The sequence below is a fragment of the Ambystoma mexicanum genome, chromosome 12 (assembly GCF_040938575.1).
Source record: "Ambystoma mexicanum isolate Mex_15411 chromosome 12, UKY_AmexF1_1, whole genome shotgun sequence".
NCBI lineage: Eukaryota > Metazoa > Chordata > Amphibia > Caudata > Ambystomatidae > Ambystoma > Ambystoma mexicanum.
Window position 1 is genome coordinate 652,864,693 of NC_090936.1, and position 19,912 is coordinate 652,884,604.

Sequence of the window (19,912 nt, forward strand, 5' to 3'; positions counted from 1 at the left end):
AGGATGGTAAGCAGTGGAATATCTATCATTGATCCCAAAAGAGGCGGTGAGCGACTTCCAGAAATGAGAAGTGAATTGGGAACCTCTATCCGTGATGATAACAGACGGTAGCCCAAAACGACGAAAGACTTTCCTGAGAAACGGATCTGCCAACTGTGGGGCAGAAGGAACACCTTGACAAGGTACAAAAAGAGCCATCTTGGTGAAATAGTCGATGACCACCCATATGGTGTCATAACCACAGACCGGAGGCAATTCTACCACAAAATCCATTGAAATCATGTACCAAGGATAATCTGGAATTGGCATGGTCTGTAGAAGTCCAACAGGTTTGGAATTTGAGGTCTTGCACTGGGCGCATATATAGCAATGAGCAATATGAACGGCCACATCCTTTAACATAGAGGGCCACCAGCACCAACGTTGTAGAAGATCAACGGTCTTCTTGTTGCCTGGGTGAGCAGCCAACTTGGCATCATGACACCATTGGATAGCTTTCTTCCTGCTACCCTCATCCGGAAGGAACAATAAACCGTCGATATGGGGTAAACCCTCTTCTATGTTGAGGTTAAGTTCCGTAATGTCTGTGGGGTGGGTCTTTACCCATTCACGTAACTCATTACAGAGAGAAGACTGGAGCGTACACCCACAAATCACCTGATGTGGTAAGAGAAGCGGACCGTCTGACCTAGGGGGAGATGAATCCCCATGTATACGTGAGAGTGCATCCGCTTTAGTGTGCAAGGAGCCGGGTCGATATGTAATGGTGAAATCAAACATGGAAAAGAATTCATGCCACCTAGCATGTCGGGCCGTGGAGCACTTTACGGATTGTAAGGCTACCAGATTTTTATGATCAGTGAATACCTGAATTGGAAAGGCTGACCCCAGTAAATGATGTTGCCAAGTCAAAAACGAGTCACGTACCGCTAGCAACTCCCTTTCTGTGATAGTATAATTCCTTTCATAAGGGGTGAGTTTTCTTGAATGGAAGGCCACTGGATGCAATCCTCCAGTTTCCGGACATACTTGAGACAGAATGGCACCAAGAGCGATGTTAGATGCATCAGCTTCAACCACAAATGGTAATTCATGATTTGGGTGTTGTAGTACCGGTGCGCTGGTAAACGCTGATTTAAGACTTTGAAAAGCTCGATCACAAACTTTATCCCAAAGGAATGCTACTTTGCTGCTAGTCAACGCGGTCAGCGGAGCAACCAAGGATGAGAAATCTTTGATGAATCTCCTGTAAAAATTAGCGAAGCCTAAAAATGACTGTAATGCCTTCAATGTCGTGGGTACTGGCCAGTCCAAAAACACCTTGACCTTAGAGGTACTCATTTGTACACCTTTACCGGATATCTCATACCCCAAGAACTCGACTTCTGTAGCATGAAATATACATTTCTCTAATTTCGCATACAAACAGTTATCACGTAGCCTCTGAAGGACACGAGTAACATGAACCACGTGGAGATCATAGGATGCAGAATAGATTAAGATATCATCCAGATAAATCACTACAAATTGGTCCATCATATCATGGAAGACATCGTTAATGAAGTATTGAAAAGTAGCGGGTGCATTAGAGAGCCCAAATGGCATGACTCTATATTCAAATAAGCCATACTTGGTTTTGAAGGCTGTTTTCCATTCATCTCCGCTACGGATTCTTACTAAATTGTAAGCCCCACGGAGATCCAATTTTGTAAAGATTACGGATGATCCCAACTGATCCAAGAGTACAGAAATAAGTGGTATGGGATACTGATTATGCACCGTGATGGCGTTAAGGGCCCTATAGTCTATACATGAGCGGAGGTCTCCCTCCTTCTTGGGTACAAAAAATAATGGGGAGGCTGCAGGTGAACGTGAAGGACAAATGAAACCTGATTTAAGAGCCTGATCAATATATTCTTTAAGAATGACATCTTCCTTGTGGGTTAGGGAGTAGATCCTTCCTGATGGGATCTTAGCCCCAGGAACCAAATCAATTGGGCAATCATATGGTCTGTGAGGGGGTAAAACAGTACCACCCCCTTCATCGAACACATCCTGAAAGCCGCAATATTCCATGGGCAATTCCCCTGATACTACAGCTCCGATAGTAGTGGCTGTATCCATCAATGGAAGGCAAGGATTATTTATAAGAGTCTTCCTATCATGACACTTGGTCTCACAGTATTCTGACAAGAACTCAATAGTGCCTGCGTGCCAGTCAATGGATGGATTATGCACTCAAAGCCATGGTATTCCTAAAATAAGCCTGAACTGCAGAGCAGTGATTGGATCAAAATATATGTTTTCGGAATGTCCATGAATAGTTTCCATTATCAGATCTTCGGTTTGCTGAACCACCATACCCAATATCAAGGTAGAACCATCAACAGCATTGACCATTACAGGGTTCTCTTTCTTAAGAACGGATAACCCCAAGCTTTCCGCATAAGAGGTATCGATATAGTTTCCGGTAGCACCAGAATCCAGAATGGCGGTGGCATGAACGATCTGCCCCTGAGGTAACCGGAATATCACCGGAGCGGCTACTGGTTGATTGATTGTAGAGTCCTTAGAAACATGAATGCTCGGCAATCGGACTCCTCTCATTGCCGAGCTCTCGAGTTTCCCTGTTTCTTGGTAGGTTTCTTGGTACATGCTTTTAGTAGGTGTTCTGAAGACCCACAATAAAAACACAAGTTGTTTTTCTTTCTATGTTCTCTCTCTTCTTGAGTAAGAGGACCTTGTGTAGCTGCTCCTATTGGCATTGGTTCAGGCGCAGTCGTAACTGGGGTAGGAACAGGTTGAAGATCAGAAGCAATACCCCTCTTCTCCTTTTTTCTAGCAGCTTTACGAGCATCAATCTGCAGAACTAGCTCAAGTAGTTCCGGAAAGGTTACTGGAACCACTGGTACCCTAGCCAGTATGTCTTTCAAAGAATCGGATAATCCCTTGTAGAAGAGTGATGCCTTTTTATCATCAGGCCACCCCGTCTCAGCAGCCAATTGATTACATTTGGCTAAATAGGCCAGAAGCGTCAAATCACCTTGTTGTAGATTCAACAATTCTAGTTCCACAACTTGAGTTTTGTATCGGGTGTCGAACACCTTACCCATGGTCTCCATCAATGCATCGCAATCAAACAATAAAGGACTGCCTGCCTCCAAAAGAGGATTAGCCCACGCTGCGGCAGTACCACCGAGGTGTGACAACAAGAACGCAGCTTTAGTGGCAGAATCAGGAAATGAACCGGGTCGACATAAATAATGGAGGCGACACTGATTCAAGAAAGTCCTAAATTGTCTTGGATCTCCATGAAATCTTTCTGGCGGGGCCAGAGGGAACTGGGATGTAATATACACCGAGCCGGCTTCCGCCTGTGCCGGTTCAATGGCTGGAGCATTAGGCATAACTGGTGCTACTTGGGGTACAGGTTGTATGGTGGTTTGTAGTTCCAAGATCTGTTGTTGAGTGGTGGCATGCGCATTAGCCATGTCGGTTCTGAGATCTGCCACTAATTGAAGAAGATTAGCCAGGGTCTCGTTGGGATCCATTTAATAAGGCTTCTGATTATGTTAGAATTCTTCCTCTTGGACTTGGCCCTGTAGTGTAGCAGAAGAATTCTTCCTGCTAATATATCACTTTGAATGTACAAATAAACATACAAAGCAATCTATTGACTGGAAGATTGGATTCCCATTGAGACCTCGTGGCTGTAGAAAATAAACAAGAATGATGTGATTAGAACAACTGACAATGGGTACAGAGATTAATTTCTCTAGAGTTACTCCAAACTAACCTGACTAATGTTTAGAGACTTCACAATGGACAAAAGGAAACCCAATAGATGTTCTGAAAGAAGGAAAACACTGTGAGCCTATAACCCTGGGATCAAATGAAGAGTGACAATAAGCAACAAGAACAAAATCTTGCTTATAACAATGGAGAAAGTTTACCAGGTGAGACCTTCTTCCAAGGCACAGCGGAGGCTGTTCCACGGTACTGCAGCGGCTGTCCCACGGTACTGCAGCGGCTGTCCCACGGTGCAGCAGAGGAGGAAACCCAATAGATGTTCAGGTGAGACCTTCTTTCTAGGCACAGCGGAGGCTGTTCCATGGGACTGCAGCGGCTCTCCCACGATGCAGCAGAGGCTGTCCCACGGTGCAGCGGCGGCTGTCCCACGGTGCAGCGGCGGCTCTCCCACGGTGCAGCGGAGGCTGTCCCACGATGCAGCGGCTGCTGTTCTACGGTGTCCACGGTTAGGTTCGTCTCTAAAACGCGGAGGTGAGATAATGTCTTTACCGAGTGCAAACAACAGAAGGAAAACCAGAGAGTTGCCAAGTACAAACCAGGTCGTAAATCCAAGCGGGCTAGAACAGGAACAGGAGGAAAAAAGCAAGAGTTCGTTACCAAGAAGACAAAAGTTTTCAAAGCAGGCAAGGATGATCCAAAAGAGTAGTCGAGTCAAAAGCCGGGTCAAGAACGTGTATTAAATCAGAACAAGAAAAAGGCCAAAAACCGAACGCCAAAGAATGCTCGATCAGAAGCACTGAACAAACGTGGAGGCGTGGTTTAAATAGTCCAGGTCACCTGTTCAATGCCATGATCCCAAATGAACGTTGCACTTCCTTAGCAACGTATCACGTAGTTTCCATGGCAACCTCCATTCACTGTGGCGAGTAGCGCTCCGATTCGAATGTTCTCTTACTGCAATAGCTGGACCAAAAATGCGCGAACCAACGCGCAGCGGTCCACGCATGACAAAGAGTGCATAGAGACAAGCAATGAGAAGAGGAACTATAGCAGAAGCAGCAAGAAAAAAGGATGAGGGAGCTTACAGAGGGAGAGAGACGAAGGGAAGAAGATGAGAAGGAAAATCAAGTTTTAGTAAAAGGGGAGCATAGAAAGTGGGAAATAGAGTAAATAGGAAGAGAGCGCGCATGCAAGGAAGAGGAGAAGCGCGTGGTCAGAGACATAAAAGCACAGTGGAGAGTGAGCACAGGAAATGACAGAATGGGAAGGGTAGATGAGTAGGGCCAGAAAGCATGCCTACACAGGATAAGACTACCGCTGTATCAGACAAAACAGGCATGGGCTCCTGCGGGGGAGGAGGCAGGCAATACTTGCTTGACATCGACTTCACAGTGAAGCCCAACATAGACACAACCTCCAGAAGACTGAGCTTTGTGGACGAATTTTGCAGTGATATGGACACTGACTCAGACAAGGACGCAAGGGGTAGTGGGGAAGAGGGAAGCGGACAACTCAAACATCAGTGAACTGGGATAAGTGCAGACAGAAGTGTGACCTGGGACATGGAAAAAGGCACAGGGGGATCTAAGGGAGACAAGGACGACCCAACACCACGGTCGGTGGACTAATTATGCAACCTAGTTGACCTGGTCATGTACAAAGGCTTCGGGATCTCCCAGGGTGACAGAAAGGGGAGCCAGTAAAAGCATACACTGACATTAGAGAAGCTGACAGGCATATTAGACTGACTCGAGGAGCGAATTGGGAGGTAGGGTTTACACAATTGCCCCTACTGGAAAAGGGAGGGTGTGACCTCAATATATACCGTGGAAGCACATAGATACGGAAAACCTGAGGTATAGACTACCCTTGTTAACCGCAGGTGCAGTGAAATGGATATATGAGATGTAGAGAATGACAGCGGGACAGAAATTAGCAGTGTGGGGCTTAAAGGGACTACTAGTGGCAATCCTCGGAGAGGTCGCTGATGACGTATGGAGAGAGGTAGGGTACTGAGGAGTAGCCACCCAGGACACGACAGACGATGGTTCACCATTTGTAAACTGCTGAGCAGCCGTAAGGCAAGCTCTAAGGACACAATACCCAGACACGTCGGACATTAGTGCAATTATGGCACGCAAAATGGGGGAAGATGAAGACCCCTCATACTATATTCAGATGATTCAAGAGCTTTGGTGTCTTGAAACGTGAGAACCGTGGAACAAAACAGTGGTATTATTCCACCAAATATTGTGTCAAGGCCCACCAGAACTGGTGCAGAAGCAGTTTAAGAAATTAGCAGGCATGGAAGCAAAACCTTGGCTGCAAATACAGCTCACAATTGCACACCATTGTAGGCTACTGCAATGAAACACAAGGAAAAATCGCTAGGAAAGGAAGCAAAGTTAGTGCAGAGGAAGTTGTCTAAATATGCTATGGAAGGGGCAGTACTGACAAGCACAGGAGGATAGGGGACCCCGCAGCCACAGTACGCACAGTGGCCGCCCGTGGGGGAAGGATTCATGGGGTGGGGGAATGTACAGCATGGGTTCTGAGAAAGAGGGGTGTATTGCTCGCCCAAAGTGCACGGACAGTCATTAATCACCAGCGCAATTGCAGAGCCAATACTTTGAACGCAGGTAGACAACGCAATGACTTACAACCACACACACGCTTAGAAAATAATGAGCACTTATACGGCTATTTATTCAAAGCTTGGAAGCAACAAGTGGTAACACAGAAATAAATCACAGAAAAGACGCAGAATTCAAAAGAAAATAAATCACCGTGGGCGTAACTGAATCTCTCATCTCGCAAGAAGCGGCTGGAAGACCCCGGTAACAGCCAGGCCGAGAGCACAACAGCCCACAGGTATACCGGACAAAGGCGTCCCCCTTCCGACTGAGATCTTTGTACTTGTCCCGTCTGACCGTTGAGGGGTTCCGCATATATGCACTCCTCAAAAAGGGGTGGTCATTTCTCGAACCTTCTGGCAATGCACTTGCGCATTGATGGGTAACCGTTGGTCGCCAGCTGGGTCAACCGACAGTAACCTCAAGGAGCAAAGCGCTTCCCTCTCCTAAGAACAAACGCCACAGAAAACAGTCCCATAACTCATAGCAAGACATAACAAAACCAGCTTTCCCAGCAGAATGTCCTTGACTGCATACCAGGTTTGGAAAGCATGTTTTCTTCAGCAAAGTAAATTCAGCTCTCAGCAAAGTAAGTACAGCTTTTCACTGAGGCATGGAGCAAATATCCATTATGGCTCTGAGTGCCCCCAGAATACACTGGGCACCAGCGCCATGTTTTAGCTCAAGCATAACAATTCCACCCTTGGATATTTATCTTCCATAGCCCAGTGGCAGAGGAGCCGGTTTCTGAAACCGACGAAATATTAAAACTAAGTTGGGAATGCATTGACTACAACAACAACAAGCTATTATGATAGCTAATATAATGCAAATACAAGCAAAAGTGTAACACAGTGTACCCCCAATATCAGGAATCCATGAAAATAATCAATCCCACCAATTCCCAGTATGATCTTGGGACACTTGAGAAATGAGATCCCTCAAACCTCGAATATGACTTTCAATGGATCGTGAATGGTCACTTAGATTGAAACAACACATACCTTCAACTGCGTTACAACTGAAATTATGCTTTAGCAATAGATAATCAACAGCAGCCCTATTTTGCAAAGTTGCTTTTCTAATAACTTTCCTATCAAGGAGTAACTCTTCTAATGCTTGAGAAGTATGATTGTGTCCTTTGACTACTAAACATGCTAATTTGATCAAAGATTTGTAACCCCCAGCAGGTAAACCCCAAACTCCCACTAATGAAAGGGTTAATGCTAGAACCTCAGCTTCTGATAGCAAATGCACATGTGAATCACAATCGGGGGGATAGACCCAAGTTGACCTTTTGCCTCGAGATATTGCTGGGTGTAAAGGGAACATCATTAGTCCTAATCGAGTTAAGGCACATGGACCTCCGGAAATGTAAGCTGGAATATAAGTGTATGTGATGTTACCACATGAAAAGAGCCATTCGGTTGGAAGTTTCACATGATTCAGATGACTGGCAGCTATCACTGTATGATTACAAGACATAGTGTTATTCACACTGGTACATGTGCGTGGAACTCGTGAACACAATCATTTCTCGAACACAGTTTGATTTTGCTGTTTGGTTAAATTGAGCTGTTGGCATTTGCCAATTTCTTTTGCATTGCATGTCATAAGGTAACACACATCGCCTTGAGTTATATTATAGGTTATAATACGTGTCAAATTTCTCCATTTGCGATCTGTTTCCTGGCAAAACCTGCAGACTTCATAGACGGAAAGGATTGCCTGATATCGGAATCTTGAACCAAAGAATCATTGTGCGTGATGCTGAAAATATGCTTTCGAACCGGAACTGGCATCGGCACTGCTACTAAGCACGTAGTCAGTAAGGCTTCAGCATTGGGCACGTCAGTAAGGCAAAAGTGCGTAATGTTGAGCACCTGTTGTGCCAGGTATGTCCACATATTCTCAGTTTGGATGATCATTGGAGAATATTTTCACCATCCTGAAGATGCCTCTCGCATAACTGGCATCAATGTTGTTTTCACTTGCGCCTGACGTGTTTGCTGCATTTCACAAATCCATGTCTTCCGTCTGGCTGGCTTTTCGGCATCGGCATAGGGCTGCTTTTGGACATCATTACTCATCATTATCAGTTTCTCCTTGATCGTTGGCACAGATGTGGCATTTTTCATTGGTAGCAGCATGCCGTTTGACTCTCCCAAACGGAGTCCATTTAGTCCCACAATTACACCAGCCAGACACAGGATCTACAAGGCAAACCCAGAAAAGAGATATCAGTGTTGTAAATCACTCTCTTAGTTAACATTTGTCTGCGGGCACATATTGCCGTTTCTTTCTACCGGGCTCCATCACTAAAACGACTTGGTCTTTGCCTAACGCAATGACATCTACGGGTACTGGTGGGCCACTTGGCCTTTCCACCCACACCTTTGCACCCGGTACCATACGGTCTGAAGAGCCAAAACCACGATCCCCACGGGTAGTTAACACTGTAGGAGGCTCCGACCTTCTTAATCATGGACAATTTAACGGGGATAATAATGAGTTGAGCCACCCGATCGCCCTTGTGGATCGATAACAATTGGTCCCCACTATTCATCAGGATGACTTTGATCTCACCTTGGTAATCGGCATCAATGACCCCTCCCAACACTTGAACTCCCTTCAATGCTAGGCCAGATCTAGGGGCAATCCATCCCATATGCTCTGGGGGAATTTGTACTACAATCACTGTTTCAATTACGACCATCCCTCTTGGGTCTTATCTGATTTCCTCATGGGAATGCAAGTCTACCCCTGCTGACTCTGGATTCGCCCGATAGGGAGCTAAAGAACCCGGGGTAATTTCCCAGTACCATAGGGTTTCTCTGACTGAGTTGGGTTGAATCTGTAAAGCAGGAGTCATTAGCCGCATCAAAGGAGTTTCATGCTCATTCACAGGCCTATTGTTTAGCACTTGCACCGCATCAAACACACGATCACGCCAGCCTGCCAAATTGCCAGTTCCAGATTTGCGCAGCTGTTCTTTCAACAAACCATTCATTTGTTCAATCAGTCCTGAAGCAGCAGGGTAATAAGGCACATGGTATAGCCATTCAATGCTCTTTTCCTGACAATTTTCCTGAATCAATTTGCCTTTGAAGTGTGACCCATTGTCACTTTGAATCTGCAAAGGCACTCCGTAATGCAATAAGATCTGATCTAACAACCTAATGCTGTTCAGTTGTGTGGCACGCTTGCACGGCAAAACCATCATGTATCCTGAGTATGTATCCACAATAGTGCATGCATACTGACAACCTTTACTAATTTGCAGGGGACCGATATAATCAATCTGCCAAATTTGACCTGGTAATTTTCCTCTTCGCAATGTAACCCGAACAATCTGAGGGATAGGCCTATGCTGTTGGTGTTGGCACACTGGACATTGCAAAATGATCGTTTTCACTACCTCTAAAGGAATACTGATTCCTCGAGCTTGTGTCCACCTGATAGTAGCCTTTTGTCCAAGGTGCCCACATTTCTGGTGAGCCCACTTGGCCAAACCCTCCAAATTGTCTTCCTGAGCCTCCGCATCCACAGGTGAAATCTTGGTGTGTTCATCTGCAACAGAATTGAACCAACGTTCTAATGAGTCTGTAGCACAATGCGCGTCCACATGATACACAGTGACTTCACTTTGTGATAACATTTCTGCAATATCTTGCCACAGTTCTTTTCCCCACAACTCTTTTGAATGAATCTTCCACCCATTCTTTTGCCAGGTTGGCAACCACACCGCCAACCCATTTGCCACTGACCATAAATCTGTGTACAAATGACATCGACCAGGGGTCTCTTGTTTCAATGCCTGGTAAACTGCGTAAAGCTCTGCAAACTGACTGCTCTTCCCTTTCCCTGACGTTGTCAAAATCTTTTTTGTCTTGGGATTGTACGACACTGCTTTCCAGTATCACTCTGTTCCCACATATCGGGCCGAGCCATCTGTGAACCAGGCATGCTCTGTCTGCTCCACGGTCAAATCGCCATAAGGTACTCCCCATTTCACGGGAGACTCACGTTTTTTCAGGCACTTGAGGGCGGTATATTGGCTACTTGCTCATGTCATTTTGCAACTTCACCCTTCCCTGATTTGGCTCTGTCTTGAATATACCATTTACATTTAATTATGCTGGCTTCTTGAGCATGTCCTATTCTATGTGTTTTAGGAGAGCTCAGTACCCATTGCATAATCGGTATTTCTGGCCTCATCAATACATCACGGCCCACCGTCATTTGCTCGGTATCAACAAGGGCCCAATAACATGCCAGCAACTGCTTCTCAAACGGAGTGTATGAGTTACCAGCATCGGGTAACTTACGACTCCAGAACCCCAATGGCACACGTTTCCTGTCCTGTTTCTGCCACACACTCCAGTTAGCATAATTGTCTTGTACAGACACACTCAATTCCACTTCCCTTCCTTCAGTGGCCATAGATCAAGCACCTGCTGCACGGTGTCTTTCGCCAAATCAAATGCTTTCTGCTGCTCTTCCCCCCACTGAAACTCATATTTCTTTCGTGTCACTTTGTAGAGGGGGGCCAGTATCTGCCCTAAATGGGGAATGTGCTGTCTCTAAAACCCAAACAGCCCTATGAACTGCTGAGCTTGCTTTTTGTTCATTGGAGTGGTGAACTCAAGTATTTTCTGTCGGGCCTTCGGCACCATTTCTCGATGCCCATTATGCCACTGAATCCCTAGGAATATCACTGGTTCAGCTGGGCCTTGAATTTTATTCAGGTTAATCTCCCACCCTTCCTTCTTCAATCCTTCCATAATGACTTCTAATTGGTTTTGCACACTGCGCTCATCCCTGCCCTGAATCAAAATATCATCAATGTAGTGAGAGATTTGTATGTCAGGTTTACACGGTATCTTGTCTAAGGGCTCTGCCACCAGCCGGTGACAGATAGTCAGGCTCTGTATGTACCCCATAGGTAACCTTGTAAAGGTGTACTGACGCCCGCTCCAAGAAAATGCAAACTGCTCTTGGCACTCTTCAGCAATTGGCACACAGAAAAATGCATTGGCTAAATCTACCACTGCATACCAAATCTCTTCAAACTTTTGGACATTCTCAATCAAGGTAATGGCATCTGGGACCGCGGGCACTAAGGGAGGAGTGTGTTTATTCAACTCACGGTAATCCACCGTCATCCTCCAAGACCCATCCCCCTTTTTGATAGGCCAGAGAGGATTGTTCCATGCGGTAGTGATAGGGCGTAATACACCCGCCTCCACATACCCTTTGATGGTGTCTGAAATTTCCTTGTGCCCCCGAGGAATCCGGTATTGCTTCATTGCTACCCGCTTGGTTGCCACAGGCACTTGCACTGGGGGCATCTTCAATCTGCCTACAGTAATGGGTGTGCAGGTCAATGCACTCACCCCAAACTGGTACGTTTTACCTCCAAGTCCCAAAGTCAACCCCTCCAGAATGTCAAAGCCAATTATATACTCAGGTATCGGGACAATCAACACTTGGTATTTCTGCCTATTCAAATTGCCTATTTTCATCTCCACTTCAGTTTGTACTGCGGGGGTCTCCTTTCCCCCGAGACCTGTAATAGTAAATTGTCTGCCTTTGAATCGTGCTGGATTACCATGAATCAGAGAGGCCTCCCCCCGGTGTCTATCAATGCTCACACCCCTTGCGTATTTCCTGGCCCCCAAAAAATGTTAACATTACCATGGGGCCGCCTATCAACTTTTATGTGAGCAGACGCTGCCGGAGCTTGGCCGTAACCCTAGTCAAATTTTGAATGATTGTACCCCGACTCTGCCTCTAGCATTGCACTCACCACCTCCCGCAAATCAGCGTATGTTGGCTGGTACGGGGAAGGTGTCCCCATAGACCCTTCTTCTTGTTCTTCCTCAGGAGGAGCGGAAGGTGAGGTGTCCCCCTGTGGCTTGGTTACCACCTGTTTCTTAACCTGTTTATACGCTCTTTGGCTGCAAGCCCTCTCTTTTTGTATAATTCATACATTACCCTAGTTTCAATGCCATCAATTTCTTCTCCATGTTTCTCCAATATGGCCGGCAAGCACGTCCTTTCCTGTATATGTTGGATAGTGTAGCATTTAACCCCACACGAGGTGGTAACAGGACGGTGCATGCAACTTCCCATGGCTCCTCCCACTAGGGCAATTGAAGATGCGCAGCATACTGCAAATGTCTTGGGTCAGGAAATGTATGGATATGTGACTTCCCTGATTGCTAGTGCCTCTTTTATCTCTCACCAGATACAATGACACCAGGGGTGGCCTGAAGCCGGTGGAGACAACAACGGCATCAACAACACCGAGGACTTACTTAAACTGCCACCTAAGGAACTTTACTCAGCGCCGGGACACACCCAGGTTCACAGGTCCCCACACAGTCAAGGCAGTGACTGAAAGAGCAGTGAAACTAGTAGGAAAGACGGTCTGGAATCACATCACCAACATCAAGCCCTACAAAGCTGTGGCCTCGCCTGGCAGTGAGATCGACAGGGCCAACAATCCTAAACAAGAAGAGCAAGGGGACACTTTGCAACCAGCACTGCCGAGCAGATGACACCCAATTGTTACTCGCTCACGGGCAGCAGAGTTAGGTCAAGAACTATCTACACATCCAGAGTGAGGGTACACTGACTGTTTGTTATTTTTCTCTCTACATACATTCTTCATGAAAGTGCGACTGTTTTATTGCATAATCTTTCATGCTGCCCAATGATTCATAACCTGATATTTTCCAAAGCCTATTTGTCCACTTCATCAGAAGGGCCAACAGATTCCAAGCACGTCCTCCTCGTGTTTACTGCCATGTCTTTATAACATATCTGGCCCAAGCTTACCCACAACTTGAACGAGGAAACCCATCTGTCCTTGCAGTATTCAGAGACCCTAGAATTAGAACTGTGTGGGAACAACTATTCATATTTGCTATGTCAGACTACAAGATTAATGGGGCTTAAAGTAATACAACACTAATCAAATAACGCACAGTTTTGCGCATTTCAGGCAGGCAACTGATATCTTCAGGCTGCACCAGGATCCAGCAGCACAGGTAAATGGAACAAGTGATAAAAAATATGCTCATTTTGCATAACCTCTAATTCCCAAATGGGGTGTTTGCATTTCTCTTTTGGCGAATATCTCTTGTGTCTAGTGAAACTGATGTATCCTTTACTAACATTACCCCAGTCATTACCATGTCAGGTGGACAGGGGAGCACTGCAAGCACGGTAGGGAGAGGTAAGCACAGTGGTGGCACAGACATGGAGGGGGTAGACCTATATCTCAGTGACACTGCTCGAGTGTCTAACAACATGTGGTATAAACACATGTCTAAAGTAGAGAAGGAAACCACTGAGGAGAGCTGCTAAGTCTGCCTACTAATACCCTATGCCATGAGTGCCCCCAGAACATTTATAGCAACTGAAATACCATCAGCAAGAACACAATGCCTCATGTACCTATCCATGTTCACAACCCGAGGAAGATTCCAAGGGAAAACAGCAACATTGAGATGGATGTCTCAAACAACATTCACCTATGAAGACAGCTATGTAAAGACTCTTGACATGATGAACAATTACTGTCAGTTAGACCAAGCTATACAATACATAACTAATGGCCCGCAGAAAGGAGAGACAAAAACAATAACACTGAAGAAATGACCATGCCCGAAGAGGGGGGTCAAGGAAATAGGAGAACCAGGATGCTGGGAAAGACCACAGATGCTTGTGTATGGCCAAGTATACACAGAGGAGGTTTGGAAAGATAGAGTAGTAGGAAGCAAAGCAGACATCCTAGTACAATCGCCAGTGAACACAGTGCAAGCAGAAAATTATAAATGCCTGAAAGAATGGGACACAAGTGTCAAAATGCTCACCTGGGTAGATAATGAAGCTGTACCAATGCCCATAATACCACTGCAGAAACCTGCATTGTGCTACAACAATCAAGGAGCAGTAAAAGTTGGAGATACCACAGAATGTAGGTACACAGAAAAGCATCCAGCAATGGAGGTCTGCACAGCAGGTTTGATGGACCACTATTGGACATGTGGATCCAAGGCATACAGGAAGTTGCCACCCAACCTGGGAGGAGTTTGCTCGTTGGTGTATATCAATATGCCAGCACTGGTAGTGCCACAGAAAAACGTAAAGATAGATGACTTCCCAAAGATGGATACTAACACGAGAAAGAAAAGGTCTGTGAGAGTAGAAGAAAAGGGAAGAAAGAAACAATTTGTGGAAATGAGTAGAGTGAAGAGAGGCAACTGTTTCTCATCAGAGTCTGAATTCTCACTAGATGATGCACCACCTGAACATCGGTTATGCAGCATGACAGAAAGTTTTTCACATCAGTAGTTCCAGCAGTTCAGACATATACAAACGTGAAATGGCTGCAGATAACCAGGTGGAAGTTGATGCAGACAATAAACTCTACAGTAAATGGCTTCAATGCGATAAAAGAAGAGCTCTGAGCAGTAAGGCTGATGGCACTCCAGTACAGATATGTTCTAGACATTCTCACAGCAATGGAAGGAGGAGTTTGCACTAAGATCAGGAGTTCCTGTTGCACATTCGTACTGGCCATTGACAGAGAGTTGATCACACTGACGGAAGCAGTGACAAGATTATCGAAGATGCATACCAAGATGTAAGAAGAAGCCCAAGATACCGGAAAAGACCAGAGCTGGGTGGCGTACCTATGGTCCTGCATGCCGTCATGGCGGACCGATGGACGGAAGGTATTACTAAGGGCACTAACACTAGTACTAGTGGGACTGTGTGGGGTGAAGATCTGAATTACACAATGCCACATAACTACTGAGAAGTCAATAGGGATGAAGGTGATGATGGATGTGAACATGGGAGAAGTAACAGACAAGATATTGGAAGAAAGAAATAGCCTAAGGTCCAGAATAAAAGAATCCCCAATGTTTCCAACTGAACACATAAGGTTCGACAACCTGTATGACAATAACAGATACTGGGGGGACTGGGTGTTCGGTGCAACCCAGAAGGAGAATGTGCTTATATGACCTGGAGTTTTGATGATCATGCACGTTTCTATGGACACCTTGGAGGAGTCCAAAGATTTGGATGCCAAAAGCAAGAGTGACGAAGTATGGAGGATTGGTTGATAGGTCGCCCAGAGGGGGGGCCGGAAGAGAGGGTCCCAGGAATGCCCCTCCTCACATGATGGCCCGAAGAGTTAAGGATGCCCGAAATCACTCATTTTATGGACAACCCCCATGTGCACCACTGACTGGCACGCATGCAGAGAGGTATTCCCTTCGACAGCCTTCCAACCTTAATTAGTGCATGTCCCCCCGGATACAGGTGACTCGACGGTGATCATGGATCCAAACACCATGATGGACTGCATCGATTAAGTGCCGAGAAGCCCTGTTCTGACATCATTAGTGGCACCACGACGTATCTGCGTTCACCACGAAGAACCCTTGCAGCCATGCACAGCTTACTCAAACACTCACTCGCATACACAAAGAACATGCTTACACATTTCTGTAGATAGAGGACAGATATATATACATACTGTCAAAGCTTTTATTATTTTCCTCATTAGCCAAATGCAGTAACGCTAAACGCAAGGCAACAACAGATCCTGAGCACGCTTGTAGATGATTATGGAAATTAACCCTATGGAACTACAGGAATATATATGGAGCCTGGTTGGACCACGTACGACTAACTTACAGGAAACATAGCACAGTATAAGCATGTAGAATTCACATTATAAGCCTAACGAAAATGACAGAGTATCTCAGGCTACAGGACACCAGTGAAGGGAAGCAGGCTTAGGCTGCACAAAGTGGGAAGATCAAGCTCACAGCCAAGGTCCGAGATGAACAAGTGCATTCCAAGCTCCAAATGACACAGGGCCATCTGCAGGAAATCAGAATAAATCCTAATAAATGCAGACCCAAAGAGCTTGATTTTGTTGTCCACAACCACGTGATACGGCCGAACTAGACAATGGATATCCACCCGTGGTGGGAAGACGAGCCATTCTCAGCAACCCTGACGAGAAGTGAAACAAATGTTGCAACATGGAGCACACTCTCATAGGCAAAGGTGGTCTACTACCAGATACATTTGAGGCACATAGTCACTTCACATCTCCTTGAAGAGGTGCACAGAGGGCTGAGAACCGCATCGGATGCCAGGTCTGGGGAGACCAGTTACAACCAATTAGGAGACAGAAACCCGGGGGTGGGCGGCAAAAGGGCAAGGGCCCATGGTAAGTCTGTAACCCTGCAAAAATGTAATAGTTTCAGGGGGAAGGGGCAGACTAGCCACCTGACATGAGAAGGCCAATCGACTAAGACACCTATAGGTGATACATAGGTTGTACTTCTCTGAGCACCCAACTAGAAACAGGGATAGGTTTTTGGGGGAGGGCCCAGGTGATGATGCCATGAGGCATCAAAACTGTGAAATGCGCCTTGTTAAATTGAGAAGTACTGGAGAATCGTGGTTGTTCTGTATGGTCCCTGTTGGTTTTTGTAATAAACGACAGTTCTAACTTGCTGTTGGCTGAGTCCTCTGTTTATTCTGGGAAAACGGTTGTTGGGCCCTCGGGAGTCGGACGGGTCCCCAGACCTCTGGTTTTCTCACCAACAAGATGATAGCAGGGGATAATCTCGTCCTTTCTCTGCCTCCTCCAAGTCTTTACCCCTTCATCCACCTGATATTGCCACTTTTGCCAAACTCTCACCACCTCCACTTTGTACAAGCATTTCTTCAAATCTCAACACCTCCTCAAGTCTTCCACGGCCTAATCGAAGGACTACCAACTCCTCCAGTTCTTCCTCTCCTTCTCCTCCTGATAATACCATTGCTTCCAATCCCTTACCACCTACCCCTGATGCAAACACTGCTTCCCACCTCTTACCAATTTCCGTGGATGTTATTTTATCCTCAGGTCTCCTACCACCTCCTCCTGGCTCCTTCTACCCCTGTCCCCTCCAATCCTCCATAGATTTTGTAACATGCTCCAAACACCAGCCACAACCTGCCCCAACAACCCACACTCAGCAACTGGGGCTGCTTTCATTTATACTGTGTTCCCTCTGCCCCCTGGTTGGGTCTTGCGTGATATCTGAGTGATGGCTGGGATTGTTTTGCTCTTCTGAGTGCTCAAGGTGTTGCATCAAGCCTATATCTGGTTTGTCCACCATCTTGGATATTACACTTGTTCCTCTGACACTCTCCTGGGCTGTCAGCACTGAGTTTAGGGCTGTAGTGTTTCCAACATGTGGGATACAGACTGAAAACACTATAGATAAGCTTTCAATTTCTTTTATATTTATTGGCAGCATTATGAGAATGGAGAGTATAATGCTTAATTTTTTCGAATGTATGAGTTTGTCACTGGGGAAGACAGGTGTTGTGATGCTGCTTGCTGTGTTAGTTTCTCTACATTGGGGAAGTCACAGGTTGGAAATAATGTATCCGCTCGACCAGGGTGTTCACCGCCAAAAAGAACTCCTTTGGTGTGCTGGATGGACTGACAACAGTAGCACTGTAGGCAGTACATTTCCCAATTAAATTGAAAGTGTCACCCTTAACGATATGGCTCATCTTTCCACTAGGAGGCATTTGAGACTGGCTAAAGTGAGCTTAAGCTTTCTCAAATGGGGATGGAAGTACCACACTAACCTGCTGAGTATTACACGTGTTTAGGTCAGAGTCTAAGCTCTAGGGCTGGTCTGCCCTGATAGGCAGGTGGGGCTGGAATGGACAGCATTTTAAGAGTATTCTGTGATATGGCGATGTAACTGTTCAATGCCCTGTGTCGGGGACCAAGGTAATGTGGTGAGGGTATCCTCCCCATAGCACCCCCTCAGCCTAATATTAATTTCCTTAGAGTGACACCTGGCGGCCTGAGTCTCCTTTTTGCTGGTGGGCAGATTCAGGCAGGGGACCTAGTCACAATACATATACATACATATAAATGATTCCATGCATAGGAAAATGAAAAAACATTTACCCATGTAACTTTTGACCGTATTCTCAAAAGTTCACCAAATGTTTAATTCAACTGATTCCACCAGATTGCAATATGCACACAAAGTTTAATGAACATTTTCATAGAATAAACATCTTCTCCAGTCACAACATTTTGAAATTGGAAGAGTGAAACTCGAGGAATTCGCATTTTCCAACAAAACCATTTATCACCACCAAGAGGGCCCTATCTGTCAGAGCAGAAGCGTTTGCGCCACCTTATGCCTGGCCCATTTGCACTCCATCATGCAAATGACAAAAATTTGAGGACAGGGAGCCGCCTACGTGTATGCATACCTGCCTACATTTGAAAATCAAAAACCCTGAGATGTATGCCCCGCCCACAGCCACACAAGACTCCACCCCTTTGCACACTGCTCCGCCCACACATCAAAAAGGTAAACTCAGTTGTTGTAGCTGGCATTTGAAACACATTTGGGCCAAAACACCATTAGAAGTACTAGTGATTTGCATGCATCACCTCATGGCTGTGGTCAAGCATTGACCGTTGGATAGAGTGTATAAAGTTATCACTAAGGCTCCGAACACTATATTCCAACTTCCTTCACGAAAGAGAAGCTTAAGGCGGTTCTTTTCTATTACATTTCCCTAAAGCAGAGGTCTTCAACCTGTGGGGCACGCCCCCCTTGGGGGGTGCATCAACATGCCTGGGGGGGGGGGGCGCGTGATGCCTTCCAGAAGAAGAAAAAGCATACCGCTTTTTTTTCCTGCTGCACTGAACTGAGCATGTGCAATGGGGAGCCACTGGCTCCCATGCACATGCTCAGCCAGTGCGATGTGGTGGGCGCGTGGCCATGTAACAGGAAATAAACGCAGCCTGGACGCGCGCTTTCCTGCATTTGGATCGCGCGTCCAGGCTGCGTTGTGGTTTCCTGTGTTCCGTGCTGCTGCTGCCGCCGACGCGTGTGAGGGGTAAGTCTTAGAGCCGCGTTGTAAACAACACCGGCAGAGCAGTTTCGGTCCCCCGCTCGCCTCCTCTCCTCCATGCCCCCTAATGTGGGGGTTGCAGAGGGAGAGGGGCGCAGGGGGGGACCGGTGCTGCATTTACAACGCAGCTCCCCCATGGCAGATTGCTGGAGCCCAGCAATCTGCCATGGGGGAGCTGCGTTATTAATACAGCACCGGTCCCCCTGCGCCCCTCTCGCTCTGCGACCCCCACATTAGGGGGCATGGAGGAGAGGAGGCAAGCAGTGGAGTAACTTTGCTGAAAATGTTGGGGGGGACATGGCATCTGATGAAAAGATGCCCCAGCTAAATGAATGGGGATAAAATGGTGTGCCATGAAAGTTGGGGGGGAAAAACACCCCTGTCCCCCCTAAAATTATGCCCATGGAGGCAAGCGGGGGACTGAAACTGCTCTTCCCTCGCCTCTGCCTGTGTTACCCTCGCCTCTGCCTCGGTTACGTGCTGTATGTGACAGCCATTTAATTTTTAATATGTCGATGGCACGAGCCAACGCTATACACAGGGACCTT

General features: G+C 46.3%; 1 long non-coding RNA gene across 1 annotated transcript in view; it reads left to right on the forward strand.

Annotated features, from left to right (window-relative positions):
• LOC138513958 (uncharacterized) overlaps positions 1–12,760 on the forward strand; it is a 47,711-nt gene extending 34,951 nt beyond the window's left edge. Inside the window, exon 3 of the long non-coding RNA XR_011281850.1 lies at positions 12,634–12,760. This is a non-coding gene — a long non-coding RNA (uncharacterized lncRNA). The remainder of the gene's footprint in view (positions 1–12,633) is intronic.
• The last annotated feature ends 7,152 nt before the right edge of the window (positions 12,761–19,912 follow it).